This window comes from Rhinolophus sinicus, chromosome 2 (assembly GCF_057876585.1).
Source record: "Rhinolophus sinicus isolate RSI-liver-muscle chromosome 2, RSI-T2T, whole genome shotgun sequence".
Lineage (NCBI taxonomy): Eukaryota > Metazoa > Chordata > Mammalia > Chiroptera > Rhinolophidae > Rhinolophus > Rhinolophus sinicus.
In genome coordinates, this window is record NC_142502.1 from 176,752,069 (window position 1) to 176,775,131 (window position 23,063).

Genomic DNA, 23,063 nt, shown 5'->3' on the forward strand with positions numbered 1-23,063 from the left:
CCAGGTAGCAGCTGCAGCAAGGGGCTGTCTAACCAGGATGAAGTCTCTCCTTCTCCTGCTCATTTCTACCTATCTACCTACCCTATCAGCAGGGCACTGGTCCTCTTGGAGATGGAATGCCCACATAAACTTTAGTTAAGAGTTTGTGTTTGTTTCTAAATTGCATAAAATTAGTTCCAGTTCCTTCTTAATATGAAAATGAGGTCATTTTATAAGAAATCAGTTTGTATATGATCCAGAAAGGGTTATACAAACAATATAAACAGGTACTTTCAATGAGATTGATTTTTTTCCCTTAGTATAAATCACAGACACAAGAATTCCATTCTTCTAAGGCCGGTTTTTCAATGGTTAGACTATTTTTTAGGTGAGGTTTTCTTGCTTCGATATCCTATAGTCTTATATTTTTAAAGATAAAATAGGTTTTCAAGATTGACTGGAGGGGAATGAAAAGTAAAATATAGCCTAACAACAAACATTTAGACTTCTAAGTTATTGTTGTTTTCTTGATTTTTTTTTCTTTAAAGGTGAATGGACTTGTCACTTCAGAACTGTTTTTTATTTGTCTTTGGAATGAACCTTAGTAATTCCACAAAGGCTACGAGAGCTTTTAAAGAACCAGAGAACCATGCCTTCAGGGGCTTGTCAGCACTTAGTATTGCTTGTTTTCTGTTCCCTTTGTTTTCAATAAGAAACAAACTTTAGAAATGCCGTCCTCATTAGGTATGCGCCTGTGTGGGAAATAAAAGAAGCTAGAAACTTCCATGGGGCTTTTAACCAGTGGAGAACAATGCTGGGATATTTACCACAGGACTGGGTGGTCTGGCTTTCCATAGGCTTGTATACTAGAAAACCATTATAGAGCTGTGAGAAATGGAGGTACATCTGGAAAATTAGAACCCTGTGTGTTTTTCCATACCTTGTTCATTGCCCTAAAAGACACACATGAAATTAAATAGAAGATGGCTATTTGGGGCTGTTTTCAGTAAGTTGCTGTCAGCAGAAAAGGTGAGAGAGCTAAAGCAAGTTTGCTGTAATCCTGTGAGTGTTGTTTCACAGTCCACTATATGGATGTAGAGTGTTCATAATTTACAGTATACCTTCACATAGGAGTTTCTTTATTCTAAACAAAGCACCCTTCTTTTTCCTTGCATGACCCAAATCTTCAAATTAAACCCCGAAAAACCTCCAACTGATGCTTCAACCCCAACCACCCATTAATCCAGTGAAACTGATGTCTTAAATGGTAAATCTATTGGCTTCTTTTCAAACTTTCTTATTTGACTTCTCTAGAGAACGTGATAACCTAACCATGAGAATCAGATACTCTCAGTTTCATGGACTCCTTAAAATACATACCTCTCTTAACTTAGGAGTTACCAGTCCCTGTTCTATCACTGACCACTCCATTTCAATCTTCTTTTCCTCTATTTGGATCTTGTCTTCACACCTTAAATTTTATAGTTCATAACCCCTCATTCTGTTCCCTATTTTTTCTATTTCATGCATTATCATCCCACTCGTATGCCTATGCTCTCAATCTCTACTTTGAGCCCAGAATCCTTGCATTCCAGAATTGTATTTCCACATGAACATCTGTCCTTGGATATTATATAGACTTTTCTCATGTAATATCCATTTTGGTCAAAACCAAAATCATCATCTTTTCTCAACAAACCAGCTGCTTTTATCTCTAAAGATAAAATCTAATCATTCCACTAAAAATCATGAGCTCTTCCTAGCCTCTTCCTTATATTACATTTTTTCCCCCATTTGATTGGCCACCGAGTCCTCTTGATTTTTACCATTTATAAATATCTCCAATCAGTTCCACTTTTTGCCATTCCTCTGACACTGCTGTGGCTTACATTCTCTTCTTAGAGTTTCTTGATTGATCTCCTTGCTTCCTCTCATATTGTTTTCCTAAAATGAAAATGTATTGTATGGTTCTGATTCTTGATAGAATTTGTCTCCCGAGTGACTGCAGGACAAAGTACAACTCTCTCAGTTTCATGGACTCTCTTTACGTTATAACCAGACACAAGACAGGGCCTTGAGCCTGATCTCCACTGACCTTCAGACCTCACTGTGAATGCTCATATGGCCTAATGGTTTTTGATGCTGCTGAGCGATGCATTTTAGAATATAATTTCCTCAGTGTGGAAAAACTGTTCTCATTTCAAAGACCAATTTAAAATATTCAATTGGTGGAGTCTTGTATTAATACACCCTTCTGTCCACATTATTTTTTCCCTGCGTAAATCTAATCATTCACTTTGTGTGCTTTAAAGCATTTTGTACAAATCTTTTCTCCCCCTCATCAATTTTCTCCTGTGGTACTGCTTTTGGGATTATATCATCACACATCCCAGCTCTGTTACTAGCTCTGTGACCTTTCCTCCAGTAACTGGAAAAATAATTGTGGTCAGAAACACCTCTATATTGTATGCCCAGCGTTTAACAGCTTTCTGGTAACTTAAATGCATCTGAAAAACAAGTAAACATGCACCACAATAGGAACTCTACCAATGAAAGAAGGTGAGTCCGTCTAGGCTTATCACTAACTTCTAGGTGGTCAAATTATTGAAAACATGGTATTTCACAAAGGCTCAAAAGATATGACTCATGTTTCATTCAGTAAAGATCTCCCTCTGTCATTGCAACTGGGCACTTTCCTTTCCTTCAGGGCTTGGAAAATTAGCTTTTTTTTTTCCTAAATTATTTTTTCTCAAAAATTTTTGGCATGCCTGCCAAGCCATCAGCTGGAAAGGATAATTTGTCTTTCTCAGCAATGGAACTTCAGAATTTGAACTAGAAAATATCCATATTGTAAGGCTGTGTTTAACCTGAGGTTGAAGAAAATGACATTAAGAGCTAATACTATAATATTATGTTACATTATATAAATTATATATTATGCTGCAGTTTCTACCCTTTTCCTTTTGTTTTTGTATTTCTGTTTTCTTTTTTACCTTTCCCCTCACTACCTATTACCTTCTTACTATTGAGAAAATAGCAATGACAAGACAACAAGCAAGCAATGTTTCTCAATGTAAAAAAAAAGGGCTACAATGATTGAAATTATAATAGTTAAATTATTAATTAATTAAGTGCTTATCCTGTACCAGACTCTGTTCTAAGAACTTTACAAAATAGTTACCTCATGTAATCCTTTATACATATATTAACTTATTTAATATTTAGAATATATAAGTAGTATTACTATTTCCATGTTACAAATGAACAACTGAGTCACAGAAAAATTAATAACTTGCCCAAGGTCAAATGGCTTGTTACAGATCTGGGAATTCAACCTAAGCAGTTTTTTCCACTGGCTTTGTCTTTAACCACTATGCCACACTGCTTCCTTATTGGAAAAAAAGTAACTCAGGGTATTGAATGAAATATTGAAGTTAGAACCCCTGGGTATCCATACACACATATTTAACACGCAGAACATGTCAAAGGTGAGGATATAAATAACTTGGAACTATTTAAAGACTTTTTCCATTTATAGAAATCACTTAGAGGAAACTATAATTATCCTAGAGATAACCACTTATTAATATAGACAACTTAATCATAGTTGTTGACCCATGTGTTGTTTTTAAAGAGGACAGCAGGTTTAATTTATTAAAATTCACTGTGTAATGACCCAGAATCACATTCTAACAACAGGTGATTTAACCTGTATAAAAATAAACCCAATGGCATTAATGAATCATGGAGTTTCTAGAGTTTGGTGTAAGGTGACTCTTAGAATAAAAAGCCCTTCAACAGTCATGCTTTGTACACTGTGATTTGTCAGTCTAATTTTATCTGTTATAAAGGGTTTGTAAAAAGGCCAAGTTCATCTTTTGTATACTTTGTGAATCTTATTAATTACATGTTACTTCCTTTGTCTTGATAAGCAATTTAGTTTTGTTTTGTTCCTTGCGTTCACTTCCTTCCCCAGACAAATGCATCCTAATAAGATGCTTCTGTATTTGTGTAGTCTAAATACCACACTGAACTTCAATGTCCTTGATTTTACTTCTCATATTTTGTCGTCTTTAATGGCAGACTGATAAATCCCTTTGTGGATTAGCTGGAGCTATACAAATGTGAGCTCACATCAGCACATTAAAATCCCTTTGCCTTGTATCCTCTCTCCATTTTTCTGTGTGGTTTGTTGCCCTGAAATCTCAAGTGAACCTAACAATCGTTCTTCCTGTTTTTTCACGGCCTTGGTCACATACAAAAAGATCTTGGTTGTATTCCCCAGGACCCTGTCTTAAGCCCTTTTTCCATTCTGTGATGCACTGGGTGATCATACCCTGACCCATGGTCCAACACACATAATTATGCCTATTTTTATATTTTAGATATTTAGACTTACCCTTTCTAAAAAAATTCTATGACTTCATCTCCAGTTACCAGAAAACTCACACTTCAGTGGGAAAGGAACAAAGAAAAACTATAGCTCAGAGCGATATGAAAGCCGAGAAGAGAGGCGTCCAACACAGTCTGGAGTGTCAGAAGATTCCAGATGTCTAATGTATTGAGGATGAGTAATAGGAACTGGCTGAAAAGATAGGAAGACAAATGGTGCAAAATCACTAAAGGCAACAGAGTGGAACTGCATGAAGCTCAGTCTGACAGAAGCATAGTGTGTGAAAAGATAATACAAAGGATTGTGGCTTGCGAAGTAAACAGGGCCAGATCATAATAGCCTCACCCCCTTGAATGCTATTCAATAAGTGCTTGAGAAATATAACTCGTAGTGTGGCATGAGATTAGATTTTAAAGTAGCAAGGCAAGAGTCAAGAAGACCAACCATAAGTTTATTGAAGTAGTTCTCATGACAGAGATGGATTGAATTGGAACAGTTATTTATTAGGTTGGAGATAAGTAAGTGAACTCAAGAAATAGTTTGAAACATAAAAGTGACGTAACTTTGAAATTGGATACCAGGCATATGGAAAAGGAGATCTTAAGGATAACAAAAGGTATATGGCTTGAGTAGCTAGGTTGACTATGTAAACAGGAGTTTGGGTTGGAGATGGAAATTATGATTCCACTGGAAATATGCTAACTATGGGTTTTCTATGCAACATCCAGATGGGGTTTCCCAATAGATAGCTCTTTGAATTGAGAACTCAAAATGAATATATGAGTTTAAGATTTGGTTTTGTATTTGGCAAGGGGTAACACAAAGTATATATGTGACATTATTGTTTGATCCTGAATAGATGTTCTCTGGGACTGAAAACGGTAAAGATGCAAAGGATTTAAACATACTTGTTGTTTATGAGTACGCAAGAAGTTGGCATAGGTCAGATCTGGTCTCTTAGGGTTCTTCATGACATAGGAGCTGATAGCATCTACTAGATATAAAACAGATGGGATTGGATGGCAGCTTGAGGACAGTGTTACAGTTTGGAATGGTACTGAAGGCAATGGAAAATGGAATTGATGAAAGTCAAGTAAGAGTTGCTGAGTGGTTCATAGGTCTGTAATGAGTACACAGAGTAGGAATTGATTGTGGTGCTTTGGGTGACAGATAGTGGGCTGGCCCAGTTTGTGGCCATGGCCCTGAAATAGACATGAACGTTACCAGTATAAGCACAACTATAACATGAAGCCAAACAGTTTGCTGATAACTTTGCAGTATATGTTATCATGTAAATTCCTAAAATATCCTGTAGAGTGATACTGTCATTTCCATTTTAGAGATGAAAAAGAAAAATACCATTGTTTCCATTTACAGAGAATAGTAAGTAGTTTGCTAAGGGAAACCCAAAAAGTCAATGGTGAAACCACATTATATTTGGACAAATAATATGTTTCTTAATTTGGGAAGCTTGCTTTCCTCATAAAGTGATTTCCATTCTATGAGCAGCACCATCTCTGGTGACAGCCAGTGTCTAATCAGAGACTAGTGACATCCACCTAGGGGCGCTGGCAGGGATTCCTGCCCAGGGCAGGGTTGCATATGCAGTACCTTGTAAATGTGAAATTCTGAGTATCCCTCCTTTAAATGGCAGTGACATTGTTTTTTATTTCATTTCATGATGTAAAATTCCAGAGGTGTCTGAAGTTTTAAGTAACTTAATTGCCTCCTTCTCTTACTGCTAAGATGAAATATGAGTTTGTTTAGTGTGGCTGCGTGTGTGTATGTGTGTGTGTGTGTGTGTGTGTGTGTGTGTGTGTGTGTATGCTCACACCGAGCCAGAGATTTGACTTTTGCTCTTTATTGCATTTCTTAAGCTAGCTATACTTGGCAATTCATTTCCATCAATAATTGAAAAGCCATCAGTCTCCTCTTGTCTTAAACTCCTTGCTATGCACACTAATGATATGCATGATTGGCTGTTGCCATAAAAATGCACCATAAATTTTTTAAAGATAATTCAACTACAGAGAATGAATCAATATGAACTACAGTAATAACATCTGAGAGACAATCTCTCTAATGCCACTTCAAAGCAGTTAGTGTTCCTCTTGATGAGAACCTATCATTGCCTCCAGTTGGAGTTTTAGGCAGTGGTTTAGCACTTGCCTCTTTCAAACCTTGCCTAAAGTACTGCATTCTTATCCACCTGGTTTTAGAGCAAACTCACCCCGCTGATGCGGCTTTTGCTCTATGCTTTCTGGTTTCTACTCTTTTGGGGTATCCTCTAAGTGGAAAGGATCTGGTATCTCTGATGCAGATCATAAAATTGGGCATGATGTGTTGTGTTTATTATTTAGTTCCTTTGTTCATTTATTCATTCATTCATTCACTTGGCAGACTGTTATTTATCCTAAAATTGATAGTAGTCTCATATGTGAGACTCATCCATGAAAAGGCAAGCATCTCAATGGAAATCTGAAATAAAACCAATCTTGAGGTCAGTCAGTGTTTAGGCAGAGGTATAATGTCTAAACTGAATGAGGGTTTCTAGTCCCTAAGCATGGGATGACTTTGTTTATTTTGTTGTAGCAAACTGGGGCAATGCTATTTGCAGGTAACTCATCAGCCTGGGGAGCCACCCAGAGAAAAGGATCAGAGGGCGGACACAGCTCCTTCTCCTAGCATTATCTGTCCTGAGCCAGTGACAACAGGGTCACTTGTAGAGATTCAGCTTCACACTTCAACATGTTCAGTAAGGAAGAGAGTATGGCCTACATGTAACCCCATCTCTATGCAGGTGTTTTCACAGAACGTTACTGGATGTACTCAGCAAAGTTTAACCTAAATCAAATCTTGGTCTCTGCTGAGATGTGGGTACCTTGATATTAAGGATCCCCAGGGATTGGATGGTGCTGTAGTTCCAGTTGAACAGCAGAGATTCCCAGGTTCCTCTCTACTTTGCCTCATCGGCTAGTTTCTAAAAATACACATGTGTAGCATGCACACATGTGCACACACACACACACACACACACACACACACACACACACATTTTGGAATTCACTGTTTTGAGATATGTGTTTCACTGCCTAGAGCTGTGCTACATATGTTTGTGCAGAACTGGATCCAAAAATTGTTTGCTGGAATGGGATCAATAACTATTCTTAAACCTCAAAGTGATTTCTTTTTTGAATCTCAGGAACTAAAATTCAGTGTATCATGTTTTTGTTACCTAGCAGTATTATCATTGATTAAAGAAAGGCCCTGCTTGTTTTTGTGGGTTTTTTTTTAAATGTTCCTCCTGTTCTTGATCTCTATTTGTATTGCTCTTCCTGATCAATAGATCTCCACTCTAAAGTATGTGAGTACATCCGTAAATAGTGTTGTTTGGCATGTATAGCTTTAACTTGCATACGTGTTATTGTTTTAATCTCCTTCTATTTCTTTACTCTTGAAAAGTGTATTTTTAATCTATCTTTATTACAGCGCATTGTATCTAGCCCATTGCTTCCACATATATTACTTATCCATTCTCCTACTGAGTATCCCTCAACTTTTTGCTTACAATAACACACACCCACTTCAATTGACCTCTTTGTACAGATGTCCTTATAGAACTCCTGTGAGATACATGCTCAGGAAAGGAAGTGATTAACCATAATGCTCAGTTAATTACACGAAGTACCTTCTGAATATTTCCAAAATGGCTGAGAACATTGGCATGCTCCATGTGCCTGGCCACGTCTTCACCAATACCTGGCATCATGCACCTTTCCAACGTTTGCTGTTCTCATGAGTGTTGCCTGGTATTCATTGCTGTTCATTTGCGTTTTTCACAGTTTGACTTAGTTAGAATGATTATTTACAGAAATTTCAGGTATTTTAGCTTACATCCTTCTGGTTTATTTTTGCCCATTTTTCTGTTGGATTTCAAAGTTATTGCTCCAGTTTTAGGAATAAGACAGTTAGAGGAGAAAGACCAGAGCAGTGGTAAAATGTAGGGACTCAGGAGTCAGACAGAGGTTCAATTCTTGAATTCACTATTTACAAGCTGCATGGTGTTAGGCACGTTGTTTAAGCTTCTACTTCACCTGTGTGATGTGGAAAAGGTCTTAGTGGATGTTCAATGGAGCCATCCATTTACTATTACTACTCTAGCCCACAGTAACCATTTGCAATGTTAACTGATACCATTTTTGTTAAAGAAAGCCTTGTATTCTCTGCCCTCTCCCCTTTTCACCTTGTGGGAAAATTTTGCCAGAACTGCCAAGGGAACTTGTGATACACTACCATCTTTATATTTATTGTTATTTTGACTTTCTTTTTTGATAAAGTAATATTGTACTGAAGTATAATTTATGCATAATAAGAGACACAGATCTTAAATGCTCAGTTCTATTAATTTTGACAGTTTTATACATGTGTGTAACTACCACTCAAAACATTTCCCTCATATCAGATAGTTCATTTGTGCTTCCTTTGGGTCAACCTTCTTCATGCCCATGTCCGTGAGAAAATTTTTATTTTGATTATCACATAGCGGTCCTGCCTCTTCTTGGGCTTCATATAAACTGGATCATACAGTATATGCTTTGTTGGGACTGGCTTCTTTGGCTCAGTGCAGTGTTTTCTAAATAACTTGTGTTGTTTCAAAAATCAACAGTGCATTCCTTTTCATTTCTGACTAGTTGTCTATCATATGAATACATCACAAGTGGTTTATGTACTCTCCTGGTTATAGACATTGGGTCATGTCCAGTTTGGGGCCATTATGAATAAGGCTGTCAATGAAGATTCTTTATTATAAGTGTGTGTGTGTGTGTGTGTGTCTGTGTGTGTGTGTACACACATACCGTGTTTCCCCAAAAATAAGACCTAGCCGGACCATCAGCTCTAATGCGTCTTTTGGAGCAAAAATTAATATAAGACTGGTCTTATATAATACTGTATTATATAAGACCAGGCATTATATTATATTATTATAGTATAGTATAGTATAGTATAGTATAGTATAGTATAGTACTGTCTTATATGAAAATAAGACCGGATCTTATACTAATTTTTGCTCCAAAAGACTCATTAGAGCTGATGGTCTGGCTAGGTCTTATTTTCTGGGAAACAAGGTATGCTTCAGTATTTTTGCTTTAGTATATTTTGGGAAAATGCCAAGGAGTGACCTATCTAGTGCATAGGGTTGCGGGAAATGTATATTTAACTTTATAAGAAACTTCTACATATTCCTCCAAAATGGTTGTGCCATTTTATACTCCTAGCAGCAAGGTAATAGAGCTTTGTATGTCTTACATGTCTGTCAATATTTGACATTGCCTATCTTTTTTTTAATTTTTATTTTAGCCACCTTAAAGGGTATGAAAATACATCTTACTCTGGTTGTAATTTTATTTTCTGATGACTAATTGCCCATTCATGTGTTTATCTCCATTTGTATGTCTTCCTTTGTGAAGTATCTATTCAAATATTTTGTATGTTTTTGTTTATATTGAGCTTTCCTTTCTGTTGTTCATTTGTAGGTATTCTTTATGTATTCTGTATACAAGGTCCATATTTTTTTTTAATTAAAGTATTTTTTTTAATTAAAGTTTTTAAATTAAAGTTTGTGTAACAAGGTCCATATTTTTAATATTGTATTTTGCGGAGAAGAAATTTTAATTTCAATATAATTTTATTTATCTTCCTTTTCTTTCTATGCTTTGTGCTTTTTGGTTTATTTTCTGTTTAAGAAACCTCTTATTCAAATGTCATGAAGATGTACTTTGGAATTTATCTTTTGTAAGCTTTTTTGTTCTAGCATTTATGTTTAAGATGTTTCAATCTATGATTCATCTTGAATACATTTTTGTGTTTGGAGTGAAGTAGGGGTCAAATTTTATTTTTTTTTACAAATGGAATTTCAGTTGTTCAACGCTCCTTTTTGTTTTAAAGCTTTTCTTTTCTTATGTAATTGACTTGGTGGTGGTCAAAAATCAATTGACTGAATATTTATGAGTCATTCTGAACTCTCTACTCTGTTTTGTTGATCTTAGGCCAATGTCGTATTTTATTACCAGGGATTTATATTAATCTTGAAATCAGGTAGTATAAATCCTTTAAATTTTTCCAAGACAATGTTGTATATTTTAGATAATATACATTTCTATGTAAATTTTATAATCAGCTTGTCGATTTCTTTAATAACAACAACAAAAGCTTAGTGGTGTTTTCATTGCAAGTGGGGTATGTCTATAGAAATTTAATGAGAATTGACATCTTAACAATATTCAGTCTTCCAATCCATATACATGATATTACCTTATTCATTTGAGTCTTTATGTACTCTCACCAATGTGTGGTAGTTTTTAATTTAGAGGTCTTGTATATCATTCATGAAGCTCATTCCTAGGGTTCTTTTGCTTTTTTTTTTTTTTTTTTTTTTTTTTTTTAAGGAGGGCACAGCTCACAGTGGCCCGTGCGGGGATTGAGCCAGCAAACTTGGTGTTATTAGCACCACACTCTAACCAACTGAGGTAACCATTCAGCCCCTATTCCTAGGGATTTGATGCTTTTTGATAATTTTATAAATAGCCTAAATATAATTGTAGTTGTTTGTTGATAATATATAAAAATATAACTAATTATTGTTCATTGACCTTTAAGCTGATTTTACTCATAAAATTCTGACAAAAAATATGTAGGTTTTTATTTCTCACACCAACTTATTCTCCAACTTTCTGGACAACAACTGGGTGTCCTACAAGTCAATTCAATTTGAGACTAAGTATCTGGAGTCAGTGTCAGACTCCATGGGTTTAAGAGCTCAGTCCCACAAAACTGCCTTCACCTCAGAAACCAATCTCAAGTATCAGGTCCCTAGGGGACCCACATTTCTGTCTAACAGGTGCAATGGCAAGGTCTTCCCCCAAATTCTGGATAACACTTTATTTACTATTACTGGTTTATTATAAAGGATACAAATAAACAATCAGATGGAGTGATACATAGGGTGAGGTCCAAAGGTTTCCCAAGCACAGGAACTTCCGTTCCTATGGAGTTAGAGTATGCCACCCTCCCAGCATATGTTCATCAACTCAGAAGCTCTCCAAACCCCATCATTTACAGATTGATTTATTTTTTTTGATGGAGATTTTATCACATAGTCATGATCACATACCTCACTGAGGTATCACATACCTCAATCTCCACCGCTCTCTCTTCCCCAAATGTTGGAGAGGTGGGGGATCAGTATTCCAGGTCGTTAATCAGGGCTTTATTTTCTGGTCACTAGGCCCCATCCTGAAGCTATCTAGCACTCTGCCAGGAGGAGCCATGTTAGAACCAAAGGCGCTCCTATCACCCAGGAAATCCAAGGAATTTAGGAGTTTTGTGTCAGAAACAAGGGACAAAGACCAAGTAGCTTTTTATGGTATCACAACCTTGTATTCAGTGACCTTGCTAGATTTGCTTATTCATTCTAGGATCTTTTCAGTAGGTTTCATGTTTTCTACATGCAAAAATATGTCATCTTTGAAGAATAATAGTTTTATTTTTTCTTTATCAAATTGGTACCTTACATTTTTTTTCTTGTGCTTTAATGCATAGCACTTAAAGTACCACATTTGATAGAAGTTGTGATAGTCAATAACTTTACTCATTCTTCAACTTAAGAGCAAAGTGTATAATAATTTTGTATCATTAAATATAATGTTAAGTGCATTTTTCATAAATGTACTATATCAATATTGAGGAAATATTCCACTTTTCTTAGATGCCTAGTTTGCTGAGGCTTTTTTAAAAAAATTGTGAATGGGTATTGGATTTTTTCAAATGCTTTTTCTACATCTATGAAAATGACCATATGATTTTTGTGTTTATTCTGTAAATGTAGTGAATCATATTGCTTAATTTTTTTAATGTTAAATTAGCTTTGCTTTCTTGACATAATCCACACCTGGCTATAATATATTATCATTATTATATATTCCAAGATTTAGTTATATATTCCAACATTTCCAAGGAATGTTGCCTCTATATCATGTGAGATATTGATCAGTAATTATTTTTATAGAATTTCTTTTCAATATTAGAATTATGCTGGCCCCATAAGACTAACTGGGAATTGTTCCTTCCTCATCTATATCCTGAAAGAGCTTGCATAAGAATTCTATTGTTCTTCCTTAAATTTGTAATAAAATTCACGGGTGAAGCCTTCGAGGCCTGCAGATTTCTATGAGAATGTTTCTGATTATGATTTAATTACTTTAATAGCTATAAGGCTATTCATGTTTTCAATTTCTACTTGTAACACTTATATTTGAAGTAATTTATTAATTTCATATAAAGTGTCAAAATTATTCAGAGGCATTTATTTAGTACATTCAAAATGTTATTCAACCACCACTTCTACCTAGTTCCAAAATATTTCCATCACTCCAAAGTAAATCTCTAACCCAGTAAGAAGATTTTCCCCTTCCTCTTTGAGGCATTGGTTGTTTAGTAGCATATTGCTTCGTCTTCATGTATTTGTGTTTTTTGCAGTTTCCTTCCTGGAGTTGATTTCTAGTTTCACGCCTTATGGTCAGAAAAGATGTTTGATATGAATTCAGTTTTCGTGAATTTACTGAGGCTTGTTTTTTGGCCTAATATGTCATCTATCCTGGAGAATGATCCATGTACACCTGAAAAACAATGTGTACTTTCCAGTTTTTGGATGAAATGTTCTATAAATGTCTGTTACTTCAGTCTGATCTAATGTGACATTTAAGACAATTATTATTTGCATTGAATCTGTTAATCATCTTGGGTAGTATTGAAATCTTAATATTATGTCTTCCCCTTCTTGAACGTGAGATGTCTTTCCATTTTTTTTTAGGCCGTCATTCATTTTTTCAGTGTTTTATACTTTTCATCATATAAGTCTTTCACCACCTTGATCAAATTTGTTCCAATGAATTTTGTTCTTTTGGATACCATTTTAAATGGAATTGATTTCTTAATTTCCTTTTTGGAATGTTTACTGTTGGTGTACAGAAACATGACCTGAGAATATGTATTCTTGTTTCAGCAGACAATACCATAAAAGCCTACCATAAATATGTAGACCTGTTTTTGACTGGCTGATGTAGATCACCATATTTCCCAAGTCCCTTGAACTTGATGAGATATAACCCTCAATTTCTATCTTCTCTAGGGGTTTTATTAAGGCTTAGTTTTAGTCTTCTTTAAGTTGGATATATAGTAGGTCTTACCCTAAGGTGTGAAGTTTACCCATAAGAAGTGGCCTTTCTGTTAATTTAGCTGACTGCTAGAGCTTTTAAGACTAAGCACAGCCATTGCTCCAACATCCCTCCGCATTAGTTTTCCCCCAGTAGTGCCCCACCTCTAGTATCTCTGTTCCAGCCTCAGCCACATAGCAGCTTTTCTCCAGTAAGTCTCAGTTGGTCTCTCCCTGAACACGTACAGCCCATCTCTTGACAATAGACTCATAGAGCACACTGTTGTGAATTCTGGGCCCCTGTACTGCTTACACTTCCCCAATATTCCATTCCACAGATTCAACCCATTTCAGCAGTCTGAAATTCTTATTTCTCCTCCTGAATTTCAGTAAAACAATCCTGATCTACTATAGCCGCATCAATTTTTGCCCAAATAGGGACATTTTCCCCAGGAGGCGACTGAGAAGCTTAACTCATGAGTTCCCTTTCTCTTGTGTTGAAAGTCTCATGCTACCTGTGTTCTAGTGCCTGAAAACCAGCTAACGAATGTAATTTTTCCAGTTTTATGGTTGGATGGCAGGAGGGATAGTCTGATAAATGCACTCCACCATGGCCAACAGTGGACACTGATCATAATTATTTAAATGTTTCTCTCTGTTAAATTCTATCTGGGCCATCTCTTGAGTGTTTTCTCTCTTTACGAGGAGGTTCATTCTCTTGCTTTATCATGTGCCTTGAAATTTTTCTTTGAATGCCAGCCATTTGCTGTAAAGGAATGTCAGAGATGAGATAAATGGTGTATGATTTAAAAAAAAAAAAGTAGCATGCCACTTTTTCTGTTAATACTGGGGAAGAGGGTCTAACTAAGTTTAATTTTTTGATGACCTGGGTCTGGGAATTACTATAAGTTTAAATGATTTAGTTTACCACTAATTTCAAAATTTTGAGGACCACATCATGATTTTTCCTTTAAAAATTCTTGGGATATGAACACTACTGATGCTGTAATATATGGTGATGGAAAGAGAACTGTCTCTGAGTGGTGAACACACATTGTGATATACAGATGATGTATTATACACCTGAAATCTATGTAACTTTACTAACAACTGTCACCACAATAAACTTTAAAAAAAATCTCTTCATGCTTTGCAGATAAGCTTCCAGCTTTCTAAATGCTGGGAGTATTCTCACTACAGACGAGCTCTAAGCTTTGGATTGCTGAGGAATTCTCTTTGTTATCTAATTTCCACCCACCCCTGCTTTCCGTGTCTCCAGAAGTCTGTCTCCTTTTTTGCTGCCACTTCCAACTTTCAGAAAACAGCTGCAATGTACTTGTGGAAAAAGGCTTTCTCACAGTTGTCAGTCCTGCATGTACCCTTCAGCACATTACTCAGTAGGCACGGGAATGAGTTTTCACGTGGGCACAGGCTCAGTCTGTATCTAGAGCTCTTTAGAATCTTAATCCACTTTGCCAGCCCCCACATACACTTCATAAATTTGTAGGAAGTTGATTTTTTCTTAACTCTCCTGGCCTATAGTGCGTTTGTTCTCCTTGTGCATCTCTGCTAAGGATTGTAGTAGTTACATGGGCTTTTTTTGTTGTTTTTTTTCCTAGCACGTGCTCATGACTATTTGAAATTTAGTTTGCTTAGTTTATTTTGGGTGTCTGGTGGGTTTTTTTTTAATAGCTAACTGGTTCTTATTGTTAGGTAGAAACTATGTTCTCTTGAAAATATCTCCTCTGTGCTTTTGGTTTTATGCACATGCATGTTTATTTCAAAAATCAAGTTTCCCCAAAGAAAACTAGACAGAGATCTGCCATGCTTTGAGTCTTCAGATAAACACTGTTAGAAGACACAGAAGCAGTATTTAAAAGGCATAGTTCTGAGCATGAAATATAGTTAGTATTTAGGGGTTTGGATAGCTTAAATTCTTATGTGAATAAATCTTAGAAGCCTAGAAATCACATGTAACTATTCTCTTTCTGGACTATGAGCCCTCAGAGTTCTCCCTTTGGACTACTTCATCTACTGACTGCTTAATCTACTATATATAATTGCTCCTATAAGAAAACTTTCTGAGACAGCCCATCACCTCTCTTGAAAGAAGAAGGAGGAATAAGGGAAGAAGGAAGACTCCAAAATGGGAGAATCCCAGAGGGGAGGGTAAAGGTATATATATATAGAGAGAGAGGGAGGCAGAAGTGGAAAGAGGCAGAGAGAACGGCTGTAACACTGGAAACAGCAATAGCCCAGGAGGCTCTGGGGAGAACTCAGGCCGGCTTCCTGGCAGAGTAGGAGACTGGTGGCTGGAACTCAGGAACTCAGATCCCATGTGTCCTCAGTATCATCTGTGGAGAAAGCCTGCTAGCAAAGGGGAGGAGGAGACTGGCTCTGTTCCTGTAAGTTATTTCTGGATGCATTATTCATATTTGATAAATCATTTAGAGGCAGATACTTTATTAGCTTATAAAGCACATTATATGGTTTTAAATTGTTAATACGGGCTGTTGTGATGCGTACTGTACCTCAGAAAAGTCATGCATCACTTTAATTCATAGCCTCATTATAAAGCTTGTTACAAAGTGCTGCATTATTGCATGAAGGATAGTGGAGTAACATTTCTGCAAGAAATCTGAATGTTTTATTTACATCATTGTGTCTTGGTATATTGCCCATAAGAACTGCATTGGGAGATGAAACCAGATTAGATTTTGAACTTTATGAGGACAGAGACCTAATGCCTGCCTCCTCCAGATTTATCGTAATCCAGACTTAGCAGTTAGATTCTAGTCTGCATGCATAATTATTCCCAAAGACTCACTTGAGTGGTCACTTGCTTGGCGTCCTCGGATTAGTTGGCTTGTCCACTTCTCTTGGATCCCCAGAAATGGTGGTACAAATCTATTTTTCATTAATTAATTTAAGAGACATTGATCACCGTCCATGTGCCAGGCACTGTGCTAGACATTGGAGATAAAATGGTCAGCACCCTAGTTTTATTCCTTGACCTACGAAGTTTACAAATGTTTCTAGTAAGAAGGAGAGATGGGGGGAGAGGGATGGATTTGTGCTGCAGTATTGAAGTTAACTGAATTTTCTATAATTTGTAGATGACAAGGGTAACATAGCACTAAATTAAATAAATATTCAAAAGTCTGAGTGATCAATCGACCTTCATTTAAACTAAAATTCAAACCACCTCCTCCAGGAAGACCACCTTGACAAAGAAGTCAAACAAATCTAAGTTTGGATCCTGGTTCACTGACGTACTGGCTGTTTGTCCTAGGTAGGCCACGTAGCCTCATTGGTATTCACCTGTAAAATGAGAATAAGTGTTGCCTTGTCTCACAGACTTACAATAAGTATTAAATATGTAAACCAATACTTGGATGAGAGTCTGAGACATTGCAGTTGCTCAGTACATTATTGTTTCAATAATTCAACAACTGAAAGCAGAAGGTGGCCACGTGCCTCAAACTCACCTGAAACAGGCATAGGTGTGTATCATGGTATTCACAGTTGTAAAGTATCAGGATATAATTCTATTTCACGTCAGTGTTAAAGCCTCTAAATATTAAGGGGTCTCATTAGATCATGTTCACTCTAACGCAGTACCTGTACCCTGGCATTTTTCTCTCCTATTGTGCTGCTACTCTGCGCATGGCTTCCTGGAACCTACAGCAGGGCACTGTCTCATTTGGGATCAGGCAAACTCTAGTTAGCTCATGGTGAGGGTTCATATTGAAGAATGGTTGGAATGATGTAAGTTGAGAGAGGGAAAGTCATGAGGGCATTAAAATCCGATCTCGATGAGCAGACAACAGGGGGTCAATGCTGGTCCCTAAAGATTTAGAGAAAGTGCTACATCATCAGAGGTTGACGTTTGGAAGTCGTATGGGTTCGTGTTATGGTGGGGCTGGGAGGTGCTGGCTAAATTCGAGGAGGAGACTGACTGTTGAACAGTTTGGACGGTAGACCAGTCTTAGCATCTTCTGGATTCTTCAGTTACTGTCTCCCCAAATATTCCTGATTTCTTTACCACCCCAACCCAAGTGTTATGTTCGCATAATGTTCCCTCTGTGCTATAGAAAAATGATGCCACCTGTGATTGTCATTAAGAAGTAAGTGCTTCTGTAACTTTTTAAAGGTTGCCTATGAAAAGCAGAGTTAAGAAAACTTTGAAAAGAAAAAAAAAATAATACTTGAATAATATTATTGTACTAAACTTTGGAATTGGAAATTGCCTCCTTCATATATATGGAAATGTGCAATAACATTTGCCTTTATGTTTATTGTTAGCTTATGGAACGATAAAATGTGGATGTCTGTGCCCCAAATTACCTGCATGCTGTGACTTTAGTCTTACTAGAAATAATTTTTCATAATCTATGGAACATTTTTTTGAATGTTGAAAACAGGCAAAAAAGACGGAGCTCACATATTTTAGAGTTAATGAAGCTTAATGTTAGCAAGTCATTTACATCAAAAACAAGCATAGGAAGAAGATGAAGAATCTGTGCAAAAACTTTTTTTTTAGATGAAATCTGTGCTAACAGGTGAATATACAGCTCAAAAAAAAAAAAAAAAGGAAAAGAAAAAAAAGAAGAGAAAAGAAAAAGAAGAAAATTTCATCTGGTACCCTTTGATTTCTGAATCCATGAAATAGAATAAGGGAGAAAAGTGCCAAGTTCCAAAGATGCCCCAGAAAAAAGTTACTAGTATTGACTGACATCTAAATTTTCATTTATACAACTGGCACATGTACATGTTTTCACTCTAATTTCAAAAGTCTGGTATTTGTATTAAAATAAGAGACAGATGAGTGATTAATTCTTCTCTTCATATTCACTTGGTGTTAGATATGGCAAGTCAACAGGAAAAAAACAAACCTATAGTCTTAATTAATATATAGGAACTCATGGGTCCATACAGGAATCATGACACAATCAGCATAGCCTCAATTTGTCCAAGTGATGTGCTCAGAAATAGATTGTCCTCTCTTGGTTAAAACTGCAATTTGAAAAAGAAAAAGAAACGTAAAAAAAACCCACAATAAAATAGGAATAATTAAAAACAAACAAACAAGCAAAACAAAAACAAACAAAAAACAAAAACGTTGAAATAATCTCCTATGGAATATACTCAATCAGATCCAAGGCAGTATTTACGAAGTTTAAGGAAAGCTTCCCAGGAGTCTTCAGGAATGGCTCCTCTGGGGCAGCTGGACGCTGTTAAAGGAATGAGATCTCCTTCCCATTTAGAACTGTGGACAGTGTTTCACCACTCTTTCTCTCTGCTTGCTCTCCGCCCCCAAGAACTCAGACGTGATTGCTGCCTTCTGCTCTCTTGCCAGAGTTCCTCTGCCTCCCAAAAGAGGAACAAAGCAGAATAGTTTTGCAGGTACCCTGTTTTTTTCAGAACAAAGCATGCAAGCTCCTTTTACATTTCTCTGAGGTGTTTTCTGGTAGTAAAAACAGAGTTAAGGAGAAACATAAGACATGCACGTGCCTGCACACACATGCTATCCTTTGCACATACATGGCTATTTACAATGTATGGAGCCTTACAGACAGGATCACATTGGGAAGGGGCAGTATTACTCTTATTCCTACTTTACATATGAATAAATGGAGGGCCAGAGAGTGAGAAATTCACTCTGTAGCTACTAATAGAGGAACTGGACCTACTGTCAATGCTAAGAGAGTCATGGCCACCTGCTCCTACTAACACTGCATGAGGAATATTTAAAAGTGCCAGTAAGAGTTTCTCTCTAATTTGCTAAAATGTTAGTGGGATGAAACTAGTTTTTAAGTAATTGTTATCATATTTAAGCACATAGCATTTGCCAAGTAATGTACAGAGGGTGCCAAAACAATGTATACACATTTTAAGAAAGGAAAACTATTAAATTGTAATACTCAACATATATATATATATATATATATATATATATATATATATATATATATATATATATACCGATAACAAAAGATGAATACAAGTCACGTTTGACTTCTACAATTACAAGAGATGCTCAAAGTGGTTACCATCAGTGTGCAGACACTTCTGATTACGGCAAACTACTGCTTGAGCAACGTTGACCAAAGTGTCCACTTGTATACATTTTTTTTGGCACCTCCAGTAAATATACTTATGGACAAATGCATGGACATTCGATCCTAAGAACAAATTTATGAGAGAAAAATTGTCTTCCTAATTTTATAGACTGGAGTCTTGTTTCATTCTAACTGTATGTTTCTGAACCATGTACTCAGTCCCCCTGTTTTACTTCATGTTCCATCACACCCTCTCTATCTATAGGCCACTCCACAGGATGGCCGGACATGATTACATTCCCACTCTTCTAGGCATAGATTTCCCCTATATCAGTAAGGGGGTGAGGGCATAGCTTCTCTTCTTCTCATTATTCACTGTCTGCCCCCACCAGTCTCTTCTAGACTATCCTCTAAGTGCCCTCTGATCTTCTTAGACTTTAGTTCCTTTGTCAGCCTGTAACATGGCTCAAGACTGCCATGAAGGTACGCTGGTGGCGTAGTTCAACACAAGGGGGCGCCATTTACTTTTGTAGTTGTAAACAGATGGTATTTTCCGGTAGAAGGCAGTCAAGAGTGGAGGAGCAGGTGGTATTTTCTCTTTTCTATAAATCTGCCATTTGAGCAATGGGGCTAGAGCTGACCATGGTTTGGCTGCGCAGTCTAGGGCAGGGGCCACTGTTCAGTCGTCTGGCCATGCCTCCCGCATATCCAACTTCTTTTTTGCAATGATTACTGTGGTACAAAGTTGTTGTTCCAGATAGAACATTCACAATCTAATTATTACAGGTTATAGGTATATATTACTAGATTCAACATTTGAGTCAAGTCTAAACAAGCATTTTGTTCTGAACAGAACAGATTGCTTTACATTTGTCAAGTTTGTATATTTGCTATATTTCCTTTGCATTAAAAAAGATTTGTAACATGATAACTAAATTTTCCAAAGTATATTAATTAAAAAGAAAGAAAGAGAAAAAAAGAAACCTCAACATTTTTCGTTCCTTGAACAAAATCACTGGTAGTGTTTTTTAATCTTTTTCCTGCTTTTTGGGTAATTGACTATTTAAACATTACCATTTTTTTCTCATCTTTATACCATTCTTTGGAAACATGAGCTGCTACATTCCTTCATCTGAACATTCTGAGAGCCAGTGACCACACCTGTTTATTAGACATGCAGAGTGTTCCCTTCTTTTTTGCTGTTATACGAGGTCTGACCATTAAGTTCTCGAACTTGTTGCAACGATGTTGCTAATCTTTTTTTATATCAGAGGGATTATTCATTATGAATTTGTACCAACTGGACAAACAGATAACCAAGTTTGCTATTTGGAAGTGCTGAAAAGGCTGAGTTAAAAAGTTAGATGACCTGAACTTTCACCAGCAATTCATGGCTCTTGCATCATGACAATGCACCAGCTCACATGGCACTGTCTATGAGGGAGTTTTTAGCCAGTGAAGAAATAACTGTATTGGAACACGCTCCCTACTCACTTGATCTGGCCCCCAATGGCTTCTTTCTTTCCCCAAAGATAAAGGAAGTTTTGAAAGGAAGACATTTTGATGACATGCAGGACATCAAGGGTAATATGACGACAGCTCTGATGGCCATCGCAGAAAAAGAGTTCCAAAATTGCTTTGAAGCATCAGTGCATAGCTTCCCAAGGGGACTACTTAGAAAGTGACCATAGTGATATTCAGCAATGAGGTATGTAGCACTTTTTCTAGGATGAGATCACGAACTTAATTGCCCGACCTCGTAACTGTGAGCATCTTTTTGTACATTTAAAAGTTTTTTTTTCTCTTTAAGATAAATTCTGAGAAATGAAATCATTTGGTAATACAGTAGAAGTAAGTTTAATGATCTGGAAACACAGAACCAATTGATTTACAAGGAACACTGTGTTATTTTATTCTCCTAATGGAAACATTTGAAAAAGCTTGCCTCACTGCACCATCACCAACCTTGAAACAATTTGATTGCAAATAGGACACCCATTTTTATGTGCATTTCTCTCTTATTTTCTGGGAAAGTTAAACCTTCTCTCACATGTTTATTAGCCACATTATATTCATGTTTCTTTTTTTTAAAAAAGTCTGTCCATGTTCATAATGCATTTGTCTAATATTCTGTTAGTGCTTTACTTATTTATTTTCAAGGGCACATTACTTATTAATGACTTTATTTATTTGTTTATCATATATTTGAAGTTTATTCCTGACGAGATTTTTAATTCTCTTTTTTATTTGATAAGGGTCCACTACCCTCAAGTAACCACAGAGAACAGTGAATTTTTAATTATGTATTTTAGAATTTTACTTTTTTATTGTTTAAAATACCTTAACTTATCTGGAATTTATGGGTTTATGTGACATGCATCTATGTGGTGTGGTATAGCTCGATTATCCAAACAATAATTTTTGCCAACCACTTTTACTAAATGTCAACATTTCCCAATAACTTGTGACTATTCCTTAATTCCTGGGGCATCAGCTTATCTGATGTCCATATGCTGACTATGCTCATTACCACCCCAGCTTCATGCGTAGGAGAGCCCACCTTTCTTGCCTTTTATTTGACGTGACCATCCTGATAATCATCTAAATTAAATTTTAAAAAGTTTAAATATACTATCTACCTGAGGTAAAAGTATTAAAGACCTTTCAGGTTCTTAATTGTTAAAAATTTCATTTGGTAACTTTGAACATCTTGACTCTATTTTCTTAAAAACAACAATAAAACAATGTCAGGTAAGACTGATAAATCAGTAGTAATATCCAGGCAGAATAGAAAAACATAACGGGAATGGCAAGCCACATCTCTATTGGAAGGAGATATAAATGGAAAATGGTTTTAGGTAATTGGAGAAATGGGGCTTGGGGGGGTGGGGAGGTATGTTTTTATGTTACCTGAAAGCATTGAGTTCTCTAAGGTGTCTGATATTCCCTAAGGAGGTAAATTCCATAATCATACATATCAAAAAGGGGTAGGTTTTGAGGTTTCGTGGAGTCTGGATGAGCATAAAGGGAATAGGAGTCTTTAGGAGAATTGACCAAAGAGAAAGAAGGCTATAAAGACTGTAAATCAGCCATGAGTAAAGACTTTAAATCAAGGCTATAAAGACTGTAAATCAAATAGTCTCTTTTATTTTGTCTATGGGCTGAAAAGTGAATCAGCTGTTATTTGGCATTTAACTATTTCTGTCTTAGCTGTTTCAGTAAATCTATCTAGTTATCCTCTCTCTCTCTCTCTCTCTCTCTCAATCTAAAGAGTCTGGAATTCTGTTATTCTTTCAGGTATCCAAATTATTTCACCTGATCAAGTAGTGGCCACTGCTACAGTTAGGGACTCTCAGATAAAGAAACTTCTCTAGTGAGTACATGAGTACATGAGTGCTTAACTTATTATGGGAAGTGG

General features: G+C 36.4%; 1 pseudogene; it reads right to left on the reverse strand.

The window, feature by feature from the left end:
• Window positions 1–8,138, reverse strand: part of LOC109455741 (E3 ubiquitin-protein ligase Mdm2-like) — a 44,590-nt pseudogene extending 36,452 nt beyond the window's left edge.
• Window positions 8,139–23,063: the final 14,925 nt, after the last annotated feature.